Here is a 15,011-nt window from a genome sequence, read left to right as displayed (position 1 = left end):
CTAGGAGCTCAGAGAGATTTCTTCAGCAGTAAAGATAAAATTCCTTGCAGTCAATTTTTTGGGAATTACAGAGCAAAAAGCTTAATAAAGAGATTTATGAAAGTTTTAAACAATTATTTCTTTACTCTTTATTTCTATTATTTTTACTTTTAATGAAAGTGTTTTGGTATAATTTGTACTGACTCAATTAAAGGGACCAGACCTTCATTGGAAAACTTTTTGTTTATTGTTAAAGAGTGCATCTAACTGGCAAACTCTACATAAAAAAAGATATAGTAATGAACTAGACTATAATGTTTTGTTGCCATAGAGACATGACATGTGTTGTGGTTTGAAGTTAAAGAGAACTATTAAACTGAAAGTATTAAAGTACAGAAAGATAAAAAGGATTTTAAAAGATGCTTGCCTGTACCTTTTGCCAGCTTGAGTTATTTTCATGTTTGGATTATAATATACAATGGCAAGTATGAAAAATATGGCAAGAGAGGCTAGAAGACATCACTAGAGCAACAGGCAGAAACAATAGTTACAACAGACTTGCTTCAGAAATTATTTGAACAAATGGGAAATAAATGGGAAAAAAGAATGGATGAAAGACTTGTAAAGTTGAGAGAGTGAAAGAAGATACTAAAAAGATGGAAAGTTCTATTAAGCAAATATCTGGAGACGTAAAACACAACAGTGAGAAAGTGGAAAATTTAGAAAATAAGATAAAAGTTATGAATAGAGAATTGGAAAAAGAATTAGATAAAGTAACCTTATAGATACTGAGAAAAAAGAATTTTGAAATTCAGAGCTGTTCCAGATGTTTCAAACAACAATATTAAACAAAGGTTTATTAAAGTGTTGGCAAATTTTCTGGATTGGAAGATATGGAGACAGAAATTGATAAAGTCCATATGATAAATTCTAGATTTGCAAGAACAAGAATTGTCCCAAGGGATATTTTGGTACAGTTTGTTGCAAAACCACAAGAGATCAAGCTCTGCAGCAGCATTTAATGGAAGATTAAAAATGGATAATAGAGATATAACTGTTTTGAAAGAGAACCTTATCATAATTTTATATAAAAGAACATTATTTTGTAGCTGAAAAATTAAAACAGATTCCATTTCAATGGGATAAATTTGAAAGGGTGATTTTTATTATTTTTAAGCAGCAGAGCTTTAGACTGAATTCTGTTCAGAAGGCAAGAGAATTCTTAGAAAGATTCAAAGAAGAAATGTAGAAGATATAAACAGAAGGCTCAGAGGAAATAATCACGATGGCTGCAACAAGAACTAGAAAAAGATGATACCAAATTAGGTGCTAAAGGTGATTTTATCTTACCTGTGTATTTGTGATTTCTGTGGACCAGGATAGCACAGAACTAAAATTAGAACTTGTAACTGATTGATGAACATAGCAGAGAGTTGATACCAATGGATTGTGAGGCAGATATTAAATAATAGATATGATCTAATTAGATATTAGATATATGGCAGAGGATTGAAAGGGCGATATTCAAATTTTGTTTTGTTTGTTTGTTTGTATTTTAAAAAGACGAATTCAAGAAGATCCAGAAATTTGTAAACTGATGTACTAACATCTGTTCTGAGTAAACTGGTAGACAATGTTAGGGTAAAATTATGCAACAGTACAAAATGTTACTTAAAAAGTTAACAGATCTTCTGTGAAGATAGGATCTTTCATTTTTAAAAAAGGTTCAGAAGATCAATTTGAAAGTTCACTTACATTTTCAAAAAGGGCTTTGGCAATACCATTCATGGAAGACTCCTGAGAAATTATAGCATAAAACACCAATACTGTAGATATTATCAAGAACTGGATCCACATCTATAGATTCTATCTAAAAAGTCATGAGCCATATCTCTAATGATTGTGTATCCAGCAATAATATAAAAGAAGTTCTATAAGGATACAGCTAGGCATCAAAGGGTTTTTTGTTGTCTCTGGCTTCCAGTTGGAATGGAGAAGCTGCTTAATTGTCAAATAGATGGCTGAGAAACAATTAATAGGCTCAGTACAGCAGGAGTAATAGATAATGTGAGACCAGGAGTGGCAGACAGCTCCACTCATTTCTTTGGTTTTCTTCCTTCCTTCCTTTCTTAATGCCATGGATAACCATATCTTGATTAACACAGGACAATCACTCAAGGCCAGTTTAAAGATAGAAACCCTTGAGAAAGAATGTTGCCCAGTAGTAATATTCAGCACCTGGACAGCACACTTGGCAGGAACACACTTCAGTTTGCCTACTTAATGGTATTATAATTCTCTATACAGATTTCATGAGAATCCATGATCTTTCTAGTAAAGTATTAACTGAACATCCTTTCTAACAAATGAGGCAGCAATGAACCTCTCTGAATTTCTGGGGTCTTTCTATCCTTTACTTTTGTGTGTGCCAGCCAGGAATATGTGGATAGTTAAGGATGTCTTGGGCATATATGTAAATTCCTGACCAAGTCTCCTCTCCCTTAAAAATGTATGTATTCATGTTTACATGTCAATAATAATTAAACAGGAACATATTCATCTACAGCACAAGAAGAGAAGTGCTCCAAATTTCCAGTAAACAGTTGAGTAGCTTTCTTCTCATAGAAACTAGCCTGAGAAAAGCCCTGAAGTGGGGCAGGGCTGTCCATTCTTCTCCGAGTTCTGAAGTAGCAGATAATCAATGTAAACAGTCCAAATTGGAAATAGTATCATCTTAAGCCAGCATATTATGCCTCAGACAAAAATACTTAGGGTGGGGGAAGTAGGGAAAAAGAATGTTAAGTTGCAAGAGAATCAGTTTGGCTTTCAAAAAATAAGTGTAACCCCAAGTGAAAAAACTGACATAAATTCAGCAAGATGGCAAAATAAACAATGCCTGCTATTCTGAAGTTTCAGAGGGTATTCATCATTGTCAAGACTTTCTGTACAGTATAACCATTACAGCACTTCAGAAAAGTGGCAGGTCATCTCAGTTTTTCTATATTTCTATATCTTCAGGATATTCTTTTCAGACTTGGGGGAAGGGACCAACAGTACACAGAGAGAAAGCTAAAGCATTTATTCCCCTCTTTGGAAAGCAACTTCCCCTCCCTTAAATCTGATGTCTTAAAATAGGAAAATATTGATACTTACAGGACAGCAGGAAGGAGGTAATGTCAATCATAGCAACATCAAAATGGGAAAGTGTATCTTTTTGCCCCCAAAATACTAGCCCTTTGTCCTCATTAAAGGATCAGAGTTACCTGATATGTTTCAGCTCTTTTCCAAGGTAACATAATAAAACAGCCATGATTCGAGTAAGGAAATTGCTGCAGAGTGGTCAAATTAATCTCTTGCTGCTGAAAATGCAATACAAATATATATTGTTAATAAGTAAAATTCAGAGCTCCAACAGTGAGTGAATACTCATATTCGCCAGAATTATCAAGAACTGTAGATCTTGAGAGAGATGCCTAGAGTAAAATCATTTTAATTTCACTTTTGATGGGATGGGGAATTCCAGAGTGGATTTAAATATTTTTGGAGAAATGCCAAGAGCAGCCAACAGGGGAAGAACAGACTAAAATTCCTTGGAGAGAGAGAGAGAGAGAGAGAGAGACAGACAGAGAGAGAGAGACAGAGATTGATTGATTTCCAAAGTCTTGGTATTACTGTTCAATAAAACCCCATCTTAGCTAATCCCCACCTAATATTTTATATTGTGAGAGGATATGAAACAGAATTTCTAAGGGAGAACTTCAACCAAAGGTAAGTTGATATGGAAACAGACAATTCTTAGTAACTTGGAACCACACAATTTAAAAGGACCTTTCTCAAACTAGAGCTAGCCCAATATATGGGACTTCATCTCCAATAAACTCATGTCAACACAGTCAACATCCAAGGTTCATGGGATTTGAAATTTCTTATATATAAAGGGTACCAATTTACCAAGTCATCTTTCAACATCACCTTCTTCACTTGGCTGATGCTGGGGTGATAAAATTGGAGAAGACAATTCTATATATATATATATATATATATATATATATATATATATATATATTGTCTTCAACTGCTAGAAGAAATGCAAGATATGCTTCAGATAAATGGGTTTGAACAAAATTTAATTTAATTTAATAATTAAATATCCACACTAGTGGATAAAGCTACTTAGAGTTTACCTGTAAGTTTTTGCTCTTCTGAATAACAGCATCTGCTAAAAGACAACCTAAGTCCTTCCCTTTTCTAATGTGGCATTAATGAAGTGGCATTGCAATTCATTCTTGATTGTATCACCAGTGAGCTCCAGGTTATTGGAAACTGTGCAATTGAGCGAGGTTGGAAAGATCATTATTCCCTTCCGTATATTAATATTGATAATGGAATTCTCTTGTTATTTGGGTTATCGCTCCCATGCTATTTTCCCTGCTGCATAAACACTTTGCACCAATTAACTTGAAATATGTGTTCTCTCTCTATAGCTGCTGATACAGTTCTATAAAAAACAAGTATCAATATTAGAGCAGTTGCACCACCAAACTCTTGCACTGAGAAAAGCACCTGTAACAAGATGAATGCATACATCCATGGATGAATAAATAAATATATCTATGTCTCCTCTATCCAAATACTTGCAATATTTTACATCTGGACACAATTGTACAAGAGTCAATATACTGCATCATCAGTTCTTATATCAAAACATTTTAATTTAATTAGGGAAAACACACCCTGATGGTGCATAATATGTAGCTTTTCTTTCACCAAACTGAATTACCATAATTATTTCTGATCCCTTGAAATCATCCACCCCCTTTTTATCTGAAGTATCCCTTTTCTCTTTGATTCACTAAAAATCTCCTATTCTTCCAATTGTGAATTGCTGTAGCTCAGTGTTTTTCAAAACTTTCAAGACAAGTGGACTCCAGCATGCTTGAAGTCTACACAACTTAAAGTTGTCAAGTTTGAAAAGCACTGTCCTAATTCAGCTTTAACAGCTTTTCATTCATGGAGGGGCAATTGACATCTTGCACTAGAATGTTATGTGAGATAAATTAAACTCAGAAATCTTTTGTTCAATTTTTTTTGTACATGGGATGACTGAGACTTGCTTCAAAAGTTATCCACTATGTAATTCTATGTGAAAGTTCTTTTTCAAGTTATTGCAGAATATAGAAGCTAGTTATTATTGCTTCTTACATATTTATGCTGCCCATCTATAAGATTTACAGGGTGGAAACATATTGTGACTGCAGCTCCCAGAATTCCTAGCCATGACTCCAAACACAGAATTCTGGAAATTTCCAAAATCTGTGAAGCATTCCAGACTGAGGATGATCATTGTAAACTGTTATAAATAATATTTATAGTGCAAATCTGTCTACCTTATCAGGTTTACAAATACCTGTAAAATAAATCTAATTGTGACACCACTAATCCCATAAATTATATTATTCAAACATTAATCACATGTCATAACACATATAACTCTTTCTGGTGTTTGATCCCAGTTATTAGAAATACAAACAGCATATTATATGGCCATCTTTCCATTCAAATGACTTATTCATTGACACACTAAAACTCAATCTCATTTTAAACTAATAGTTTGAAAGCTAAGCCATCAGTGTCAATTAGATTCTCAGTCACTGAATAATTACACTGCAATTGGCAAGGGTTAATTACTACTATTGTAAATGAAATGCTATGCGCAGGTCTGAGATGTGCTTGAATTGTTTGGTAAGGTGAGTTCTGAAGTTATGGCTCTTTTTCATATATTTGGAATAGTCTATAAATTCTGACAGTCCATCATTTCTGTGGAGTCAAGATATTTCTATTTTAATTACCGTTTCCTTCCTTCTAGTAACCAAGAAACAACAAGAATAGCAACACAACAGTAGTACTATCCATTTTTAAACCACTTAACCCCACTCCCCAATATGACCCAAATGAAGGCTTTTCTTGCTTGAATATATTATCTTTATTACCCAAAATAAAACCTCAACAATATAATAATAATAGTAAAGTTGGAAGGGACCTTGGAGGTCATCTAGTCCAACCCCCTGCTCAGGCAGGAAACCCTATACCATTTCGGACAAATGGCTGTCTAGTCTCTTCTTAAAAACCTCCAGTGTTAGAGCATTCACCGCTTCTGGAGGCAGGTTGTTCCACTGGTTAATTGTTCTAACTGTCAGGAAGTTTCTCCTTAATTCTAGGTTGCTTCTCTCCTTGCTTAGTTTCCATCCGTTGCTTCTTGTCCTGCCTTCAGGTGCCTTGGAAAATAGCTTGACACCCTCTTCTTTGTGGCAGCCCCTGAGATATTGGAACACTGCTATCATGTCCCCCCTCGTCCTTCTCTTCATTAAATGTTAGGAGCAACATTCAATCACTTAGGTGTGAGTGAAAATAAGATTAGGTTTTAAAATATTTGACAAATGTTTTCAAGGCAAATCCAAATGGCTCTGCTGCACTACACATCCTATGACAAATCATCTGTTGTTTTGGTAAGATTGCTATAGAAATTAATTATTGCATTCTTTGGCAGCTGGCATTTCTCAATATACAGGAACCAGGTGGTGCTCTGGAAGGAGATATTTTCAGCCTCAAAACTTACTCCTAGAGGTCTCTTTCTGAATGTGACCACACTTCCACTTTGCTGGGTTTTTTCCCATCAAAGTGAAGTACCGTGTTTTCCTGAAAATAAGACCTGGTCTTCTTTTTTTTTTATTTGCCTCCAAAAGAGGGGGTGTCTTTTCTACAGTCTCACCTCGCAGTGGTAGCACTGACAGCCCCACCCCACCGGCCCACTTTTTCTGTGGCTGCTCACCGCCATTCGCATGTGTTGCCCCCAGCCTCCATTCTGCTGTCAGAGGCCTTCAGGAAATGCCTCTGCAGCTGAGAATGGAGCTCTGGATTGACATGTACAGTGCCCCCCAGTCTGCATTTCAAATTTTGAATCTGTAGCTCGGTTCTCGGCTGCAGAGGCCTTTCCGGAAGGCGTCTGATGGAGAAATGTGGCTGCAGAAGAAGTGGGCCAGCGAGGCAAGGCTGGTGTCAATTCATGGGAGTCCTGGATGCAATGGTAAGTGGGTGCAGGATGCATGGGGCAACTCCACACACCCGATCCCCGCACTAGCTTGATTTTTAGGCATGCGCCTTGCCCCAAAACTAGAGCTTATTTCGGGGGTAGGGCTTATATTAGGCCCACCTCCCCAAAAAATCAAGCTAGGGCTTATTTTTGGGGTAAGCCTTACTTTCAGGGAAACATAGTAGGTATGTAGAGGCATGTGTGCGAACAGACAAGGTGTCAGGCGCAAGATATAGGGAGTCAAGGCTAAGTGAAAAATGAGTACGAGTTTATTGCATGCTACCTCTAAACAAGAATCTGAACTACTAACAGTCAAGGGCAATTGGCAATTGTCCAGCTCAACTGAATGGTTATACCTTTTTCTCTTTTCTTAAGACTTAGGCAATCTCCACAGATTTGACCCAAGAATTAAGTTTCCAGTGTTTGTTCTTGGATATAATCCAGTTGTTTCTTCCCTTTCCCCAGTCAATGAGAAAGGCTGAGTGTGAAGATGTGGCACAATGACATCACAAAGTATATAGGCATAGCGAGTTCCAGCTTACGTTTTCTAAATATTGATGACTCTGATCTTTTTTTGCAGGGGGGCATCACAAACCAAAACAATAAAATCATTTGGTGTGTAAAAGAGGGCAAATAATTTGGAAAAAAAATCATTGAAATCTTTAAAGCAAACTGCAACAATATCCATGTCATTAAAAAAACCCTTCTAAAATGAGTAAATTTGTCAATTTGAGTTTCTTTCTCTGCACAAATTACCATTCATAAGTATAATTTGTCTGATTTCCACATAAAGGTTTTTTTTAATTTTCAAAAAGTTTACAGTTCAATTTAAAAGTGTTAGTGTGAACATTTATTCAAATATACACATTTTTTATCATATTTATTTAAAAGATTTATATGGCTGTCCATCTTAAACACTTATTCTTGCCTAGTGCACTTGTGTTTTTGACATTTTTAAAAACGCAAAAAACATTTGTATATTCTTTTCAAGGATCTCAGGGAGATTTGCGCTGATAATTTTCTTCATTTTCTTTATACAAAAAACTCCTTTGTAAAATTCAGAAAATTGTGCTCTCAATATAACTAGGTTTCTAATTTGGGCCAGAATTCAAAAATAACTTTAGGCTTGAATGCAAACTAAATTTCTCTCCCTCCTCTTATGCTTTCTAAATAAATTCCTAATGAGAATGAAGTGCTCTCTAGAAGTTGAATAGGGTGGTTATCTCTTTTGGGGGGATATTGCCTAAGATGTAAATGGATTTTCTTTCTGAAGCTACCTTTTGCTCACAATAGCAACAAAGATTATATTTCAGAGAAGGGGTGGAGGACATACAACAGAGGCCAATGGTGGAGGTCATGTCAAGGGTGATGCTCATCTTTTCCATAACCTGTTCACTGCATACTAGACAATTCATTATGGTGATGTGATTGGTCTCATTTAACCACTAAGGAGGACCTGGGAGATTTTGTTAACAAAAATGTGCTGAACATCTTGGACAAAAATACGACCAACTGACAAACAGTCAGCATCTTTCCATGTGTGTGGCATGGTGTAGCTGACGGACTCTTCTCAACAGAACAAGAGAAATATATCTCTTTTATTAATGTAGTGGAGGATTTATAGGCAGAATTGCTTTTCACACGACTAAATAGCTTGAATCTCTTCATAAAGCTGATCTGCCATTTCAGAATCACAAGTGCTCCATCTAGTGGCTCACCGTTTTCTTTACCGGCCTTTCAATCTGCTGTTTCTTAGTAATGTTTTACAATGATTCTCCATTAACCCACTGAAGGTGTTGTTTGTTTAATAAAACGCAAACTTGATTTTACATTTGTAAAGAGCTTCAGGAAAAATACAGTTTAGCCCTTCATCTTTCATATTATCATTAAAATGTCTTGTGTTTCCTAGTCCACTTGCTTTATTTGACCAATAGGAATTATATTTAAGACCTCACAAAACAGCCTAAAACATTACTTACACAATTATGGAAGGTTAATATTCACCTATAGGGCAGATTACAACAAATAGGATCCAAACTATCCAAGTATGAACAAACTGTTATGTCCCTCTAAGGAGCTTCTGCCTAATTTCCAGTCTATTTTTATAAAACTGGATTCTAATTTTAGTTTACCGCTTCTTTTCACTCTTAATTAAAATACTTTTTTTCCTGCACCCAACCGATACAAATCCTGGATGGGAAATTAGGCTCCAATCCTTTTAAATCCCTAATGTTTGTAGTAAGAACATTATCCTGTTCACCAAGGAGCCAACACCAGGGTGTATCCATCAAGCATTTGGGATGATTTTCAGGTTGCAAAGGAAAAACATTCTGTCAACATCTATCAGTTCTAAGAATGTACAAATCTAGTATTATGTAATTTCATAATTGATGGTAGACATTAAAAATAACTATCCAGAATGAAGTGTCATAAGCCAGAGATTAATCTCCAAAGTGCAAAACTAAAAGTGAGATTAACTTTCTAGATAAAATAAGGTTAGTGTAAATGGAACATACGCAAAATAAGCCATGTTTTAAATATCAGCTAAAGAAAGAGAGGAAAATGTTGAAACACAAAAAGGACAATATGCTTAAAACATCAGTCCAAAATTTGATCCAATAATTCTTCCAGTCATATTTGAAATGGCATTGGAAGATAAAAATGATTTAAAAGATTATGGCCTTTTTATAGGATTGCTCGGTACACTCATCTCCTTACTCAAATGATGCAAAATTTCAGCTGGTATTCATTGTAATCAATTTGTTTCCCTAGGATTTAGCTAGGACTAGCTTCTCCATACAAGGGCTGGAAGTTATTCCCCTATACCTCAAAAGGGAGATGTGCTTAAGCAGCAATCAGTTTTACCAAGAAAGACGAATTTTAAGACGGCATCACATATTCACCTATTTTAATTGTCAGGGCAAAAACAAAAGTATCAGGGAGAGGAAGCTATTTTATTTATTTATTTAGATGCTGCCTATTTCACCTACAGGCAACTCTACCTGTATCACTCAGGTAGAGCTATCACTCAGGTCCATGGTTATTTCTCCCTTCATCTTTCTTTAAAATTGTAATTCATTTTTCTCAGCCTCAATTAGGGCTTATTTCTCCTTTGCAAAGTAATCTCAGCCAACCAGCAGTGAATAAAAAAGACTTTGTGGCATTTGACTGTTGGTCAGATTTGTCTGTGTAATGATGTCAAGGGAGGACAAATGAAGTCAACTGAGATCAAAGGACTGACCTCATGATCTCAGCTGCTTAGATGGTGTCACTCAATTCCTCAAGTTTATCAAAAGCTGGATTGCTTCTTCCTATGGTTAGAAATAGTTAGGAAGATGTTTTATCTTAGCCCTCTATTCCCACAGAAACCACTGGCAGATGAATAGACTACAAAATGTCTTGATGATTGTAGCTTACAAAAAAAAAACATAGTCTACTATTGAAAATTTCAGATTGCGGCAATCCTTTCCAGCTAATCTACCTTCAGACTAGGTAGGGCTAAAATAGGAAAAAGAATATTACTGGTCTTGAGAGAATTAACAAGAATGTTAACTAATGCTATTTCGAATAATTTTTCCTTCTTACAAATGTATTAAGGTATTTTACTTTTTGGTTGCTAAAATTTATCAGTATTAAGAAAAGTGGGCGATCTTCCAGAAATATTCTCAGACAAAAATCCTACTCAATAGTTTATGTATATTATATTCAAAACAAAATTCTTTCATATAAAATGGAAGAAATGCCTATTTATGCAGCAGAAGCTGCAGAAGCTGCAGTGTTTAAAAACACAAAATAGCTGTTGACAATATGACTGTAACAAGAAATTTATGTCATTTCTTTAAATATATAAAATATTAATTTCTTATTATCTGTAATGCTTAATGCTATATTTTAATGTACTGTACATGTCACATAGTAAAAATCCGTGTGATAATCCAGCTGATTTACCAGCACATTGTCTCTTAATATAACTGTGACAAATATATAATAACTCGCTGTTGCAATTCAGAACATCTCGTTCAATATTCACATGAGACTGGAGAATTTGTTTTTAAAGGGGGAGGATTTGATGACCTAAATTGTGGCCTGCCACAAAGTTGCATAATGACACAAAACCCTAATTAAAGAAGTACCGCACAACCCTAATTGGTTTTGGTAGAGAAGATCTGCCAATGTGTAATTCGTGTTAAGAAGCCTGGTAAATAAATGAATGTGCAGTTATTGTAACTACCTTATCAAATGCAGTCCTAGGAGTGGAACTGAAGAGAAAGAAGCTTCACCAGTTACACTGATAAGCTTCCTAAGTGAATGAACAATGAAATTTTGAGCAGGAGACAGCTTACACTGATTTAGTCCAATTAAGTTCAGTAGGATTAGAGCCATCTAAGGTGTCTGAGAATTACCCTAGAGATCGTCCCTGGGCTAACTTGAAAGTGTCAAGTAATGCAAGCTGTTTTAAAGACATTATCAAAACAGACATTTCCATTTCTGAAAAGTTCATCTTCCCCCAATTTCAAAAAGTCTGCCTTAGCAATGCACAGAAATCTTTTCAATATGTCAGAGGCCAAGATCTGCTGATGAGACAAAAAAAACCTTACATTTTTTCTACTTTAGATGATGATTTTTGCCTTTCAGAAATCAAATGGAATGTTGAGAACTTGAAAAATATTGATTTACTGACAGTTGTTGAAAAGAGCAGCCAGGGTTGGAAAAGCTTTGTTTATTTCCATTATTATTGGATGAACTGTTTTTATTTGTCTTTCATGAATTACTGAAAATTCAGACAACAATCTTCAAGCATTTGATTGTGCATTTGCCGTTTTATTTCTTGCTAGTACAGTGCTGAGGGCCAAAGTCTGAATTATCTTATCATATGTTTATATCCAGTTTGAAATGTTTGCAAGGAAAAATAAACTGATGTCTTCAGATAGGGTGGAAAACAATCCCTGCCCTTCTACCATCTGATTCTGCCTTGCAAATCCTTTCTTCTTACTTCTGCATTCTGAATGTAACCACCTGTGAGCCACATAAATCCCGTGAACTTACCCATGACCAGTCTGTACCCTGCAGGACCACTCCCCAAATCATGCAGCATGTAGTGCCAAACTGTCAGTCCATGTTTGTTTGTTTGTTTCCAAAGGATGCTGAAAAGCAATAATAAAAGCCCAGAGGCATCCATTTGTAAGGCACCCGTTCTTTCTTTTAAAAATGCCCCCCAATAACTGGTCCCCAAATTTGGAGTCAGTCACTCCAATGATGTCATAATATTGTTGGTGCCACTTCCTAATAGCCTTCAGAATCCTTAAAAAAAAGGGAAGGGTTCCAGTTATAAGAACATTTTGTATCATTGTGTAGAAATGCTACCCAAGCACAATTTCACCGAGAACTTATAAAATCACTCAATTTTAAGATTGTTGCACTATTTACCTGAGGATAAGTGCAATTGAACACATTAGGGACTTATTCCTAAATAAACACACCTTGGATTGTTATTCTACAAAATGCTTCTTATATTGGGAAGTATTGATGGATGCATTCCTCTTGGTTTCTTTTTCCTCTACTAATTTTCTCCTGCCCTGGAGTTCTATTTTATTGTATAGGCACCTTTCCCAATATTTATTATATTTACTACAAGGAGTTTACAGATGGGAATATTGTATGGTTTTATTTCCCTACCCACAGAACTGCAGATGGGGAGCATAAGGCCCAGACAGAACCCTTGGAAACCTTGCTGAAACGTATGAATGTTTCTGTAGTCATGTTGTATGCCCATATTGCAGTATTTTATGAAACTGACATTTTTGCAATTGCATTGCAATTTATACTCATTAACAATTGTGCTTGCATTAAATTTGCTTTTTGTTGAACTGGATTGCCTGCACACAAACACATAACAAAAAATAACCATATAATTTAAAAAAGTGGATCTATACTTCTTTTCCTTTGCTGCTTAATTGGTCTGTCCCAACAAAAATCCTAATCTTAATCTCATCTATCTCCTTGCCATCAAAACATTCAATTGCTTTTTCTAGCATCTTGTCTTCTGGGTTTAATGTGTATACCCTCCCCCAACCCCCCAAAAACAAAAATTATACTAAATATATGGAACTATTTAGGCCAGGGGTGTTAAACTGCCGACCCACGGGCCGGATGCATCATAGTGAAACCACACCCACCCCATTGCCGGCAATGGCAAAAAAGTCACAATATGTCACAACACGTCACGTGACGTTGCGAGTTTGACACCCCTGATATAGAACTCCTGACAAACTGAGTTTCAGTGAATTCCTAAATGAACAGAAGCTCACAACTGTCCATACAATATGACAACTGCAAATCTGCAAGTATATTTACTATTTACAGATTCATAAGAAAATGAGACAAGAATACATTATTTTTCTATGTGGACCAGATTTAATGATAAGCTTTATTGAGTAAATGCCATTCATAAGCGAAGCTTTAGATTCATATCTTATGAGATGACAACGGAATGTATGAATGAAAACATTTATTTAAAGTTTGGTTTAGAAATATATAAGTAAGTGAACAGGGGAGGAATTATGAAATATTTCAAATATGTATGAAGGTTGGTTGGCAACTGATAGCAGTACAAGTTTACATGAGTTTAATGAAATGCTTGGTGTAATGGTTCAACACATCCATGGAGAACATGTAGTGCCCCCTTGTGGTGTCAGAAAAGATCACTCAGTTGAGATGTGAATGCATCCCAACCAATCTGCACATTTGTTTCCTGTCAATCCAAATGATCTGCAGCAAGTATTGGATGAATGACACAATAAAGAGACTGCATCTAAATATTAGTTTATCAGAGACTAAAACTCTGTGTTAGTGGAGATAGAGGATACAATCCACCATTTGCATTCAAATAACCAGTAAATGTTTCTTCAACACAGAGAACTTTCAGAACACTTTTTCTCTCCTCCCTTTTCTAAAGCTCTCCCTTTACTTACACATCCATGTTCTGTATGACTGCTAGCAGATCTGGGCTACAAGAATCTAGATCAGGTTTTGCATTTCTTGGCTGCCATCTACTGGTCCTCCAGAATGGAGATGTATATGATAGTTCTAGCTTCTACGTAAGTTTTCAGAAAACTCCCACTGGACTGCAGTAGACACAGAGAATATACATCCTCCCCAAAACAGATGACAGCAAATTTTCCTTCTCTACAATACCTCCTTCCCTTTCCACTGACTGCCTTCCTATTAGAGAAGAAGGCAAGAGCAGTTGCTAGCTAAGCCAGTGAGAAAATGACATGTACAGAAAGAGACTTTTCTGGGGTCCAATGATGCCACGTGGACCCAGTGTAAGGAACTCAGCTTAGTCAGATGTTCATTCTTTGCTCACTATCAGTATTAGGTTTACTCTCAGAAACTGGGAAGATTGGAGACCAGACAGTAGATACTTAATGCTTTTGGATTTAGCAAGTCTCTCTTAAGATGCACCATGATCTCCTTTAAGGCCATGGGCAATGTCCCCTTCTACAGCAAGGCATTAGCAATCTCCCAGATCCAGGAACTAACCATCTTCCCAGCTGCACAAAGGACCCAGGAAGAACAAAGATCCAGCCCACTAATGAGAAAGGACGTCTTAGAAAGCACCCTCTCCACCATCAGAGTAGGCCAAAATGCATCCCAGAGGACATCACAAAACAAGACATTAGCCTAGGCTTTGCTCATGTGAAGTCAAGACTCAAGTGAATCTGCGTGATTGTATTAGTACAATCCTTCAGTTGAGGGGGGGGGAGGATCCCCTGGAGGGGAGGGCTGAGGATTTTGCTCAATATCTGCATGACAAAGTCGCTCGGATTCGAGAAGGTCTTGACTCCGACTGGGTGGCCCCGGGGGAGGAGACGGGAGCAGGTCTTGAGACTGTTATATGGGAGGAGTTTGACTCTGTGGCTCCCGAGGACGTGGACAGGAT

The sequence above is a fragment of the Protobothrops mucrosquamatus genome, unplaced genomic scaffold, assembly GCF_001527695.2.
Source record: "Protobothrops mucrosquamatus isolate PMUCROS unplaced genomic scaffold, P.Mucros_1.0 scaffold341, whole genome shotgun sequence".
Taxonomy (NCBI): Eukaryota; Metazoa; Chordata; class Lepidosauria; order Squamata; family Viperidae; genus Protobothrops; species Protobothrops mucrosquamatus.
Note: the sequence above shows the minus strand (reverse complement) of the source record.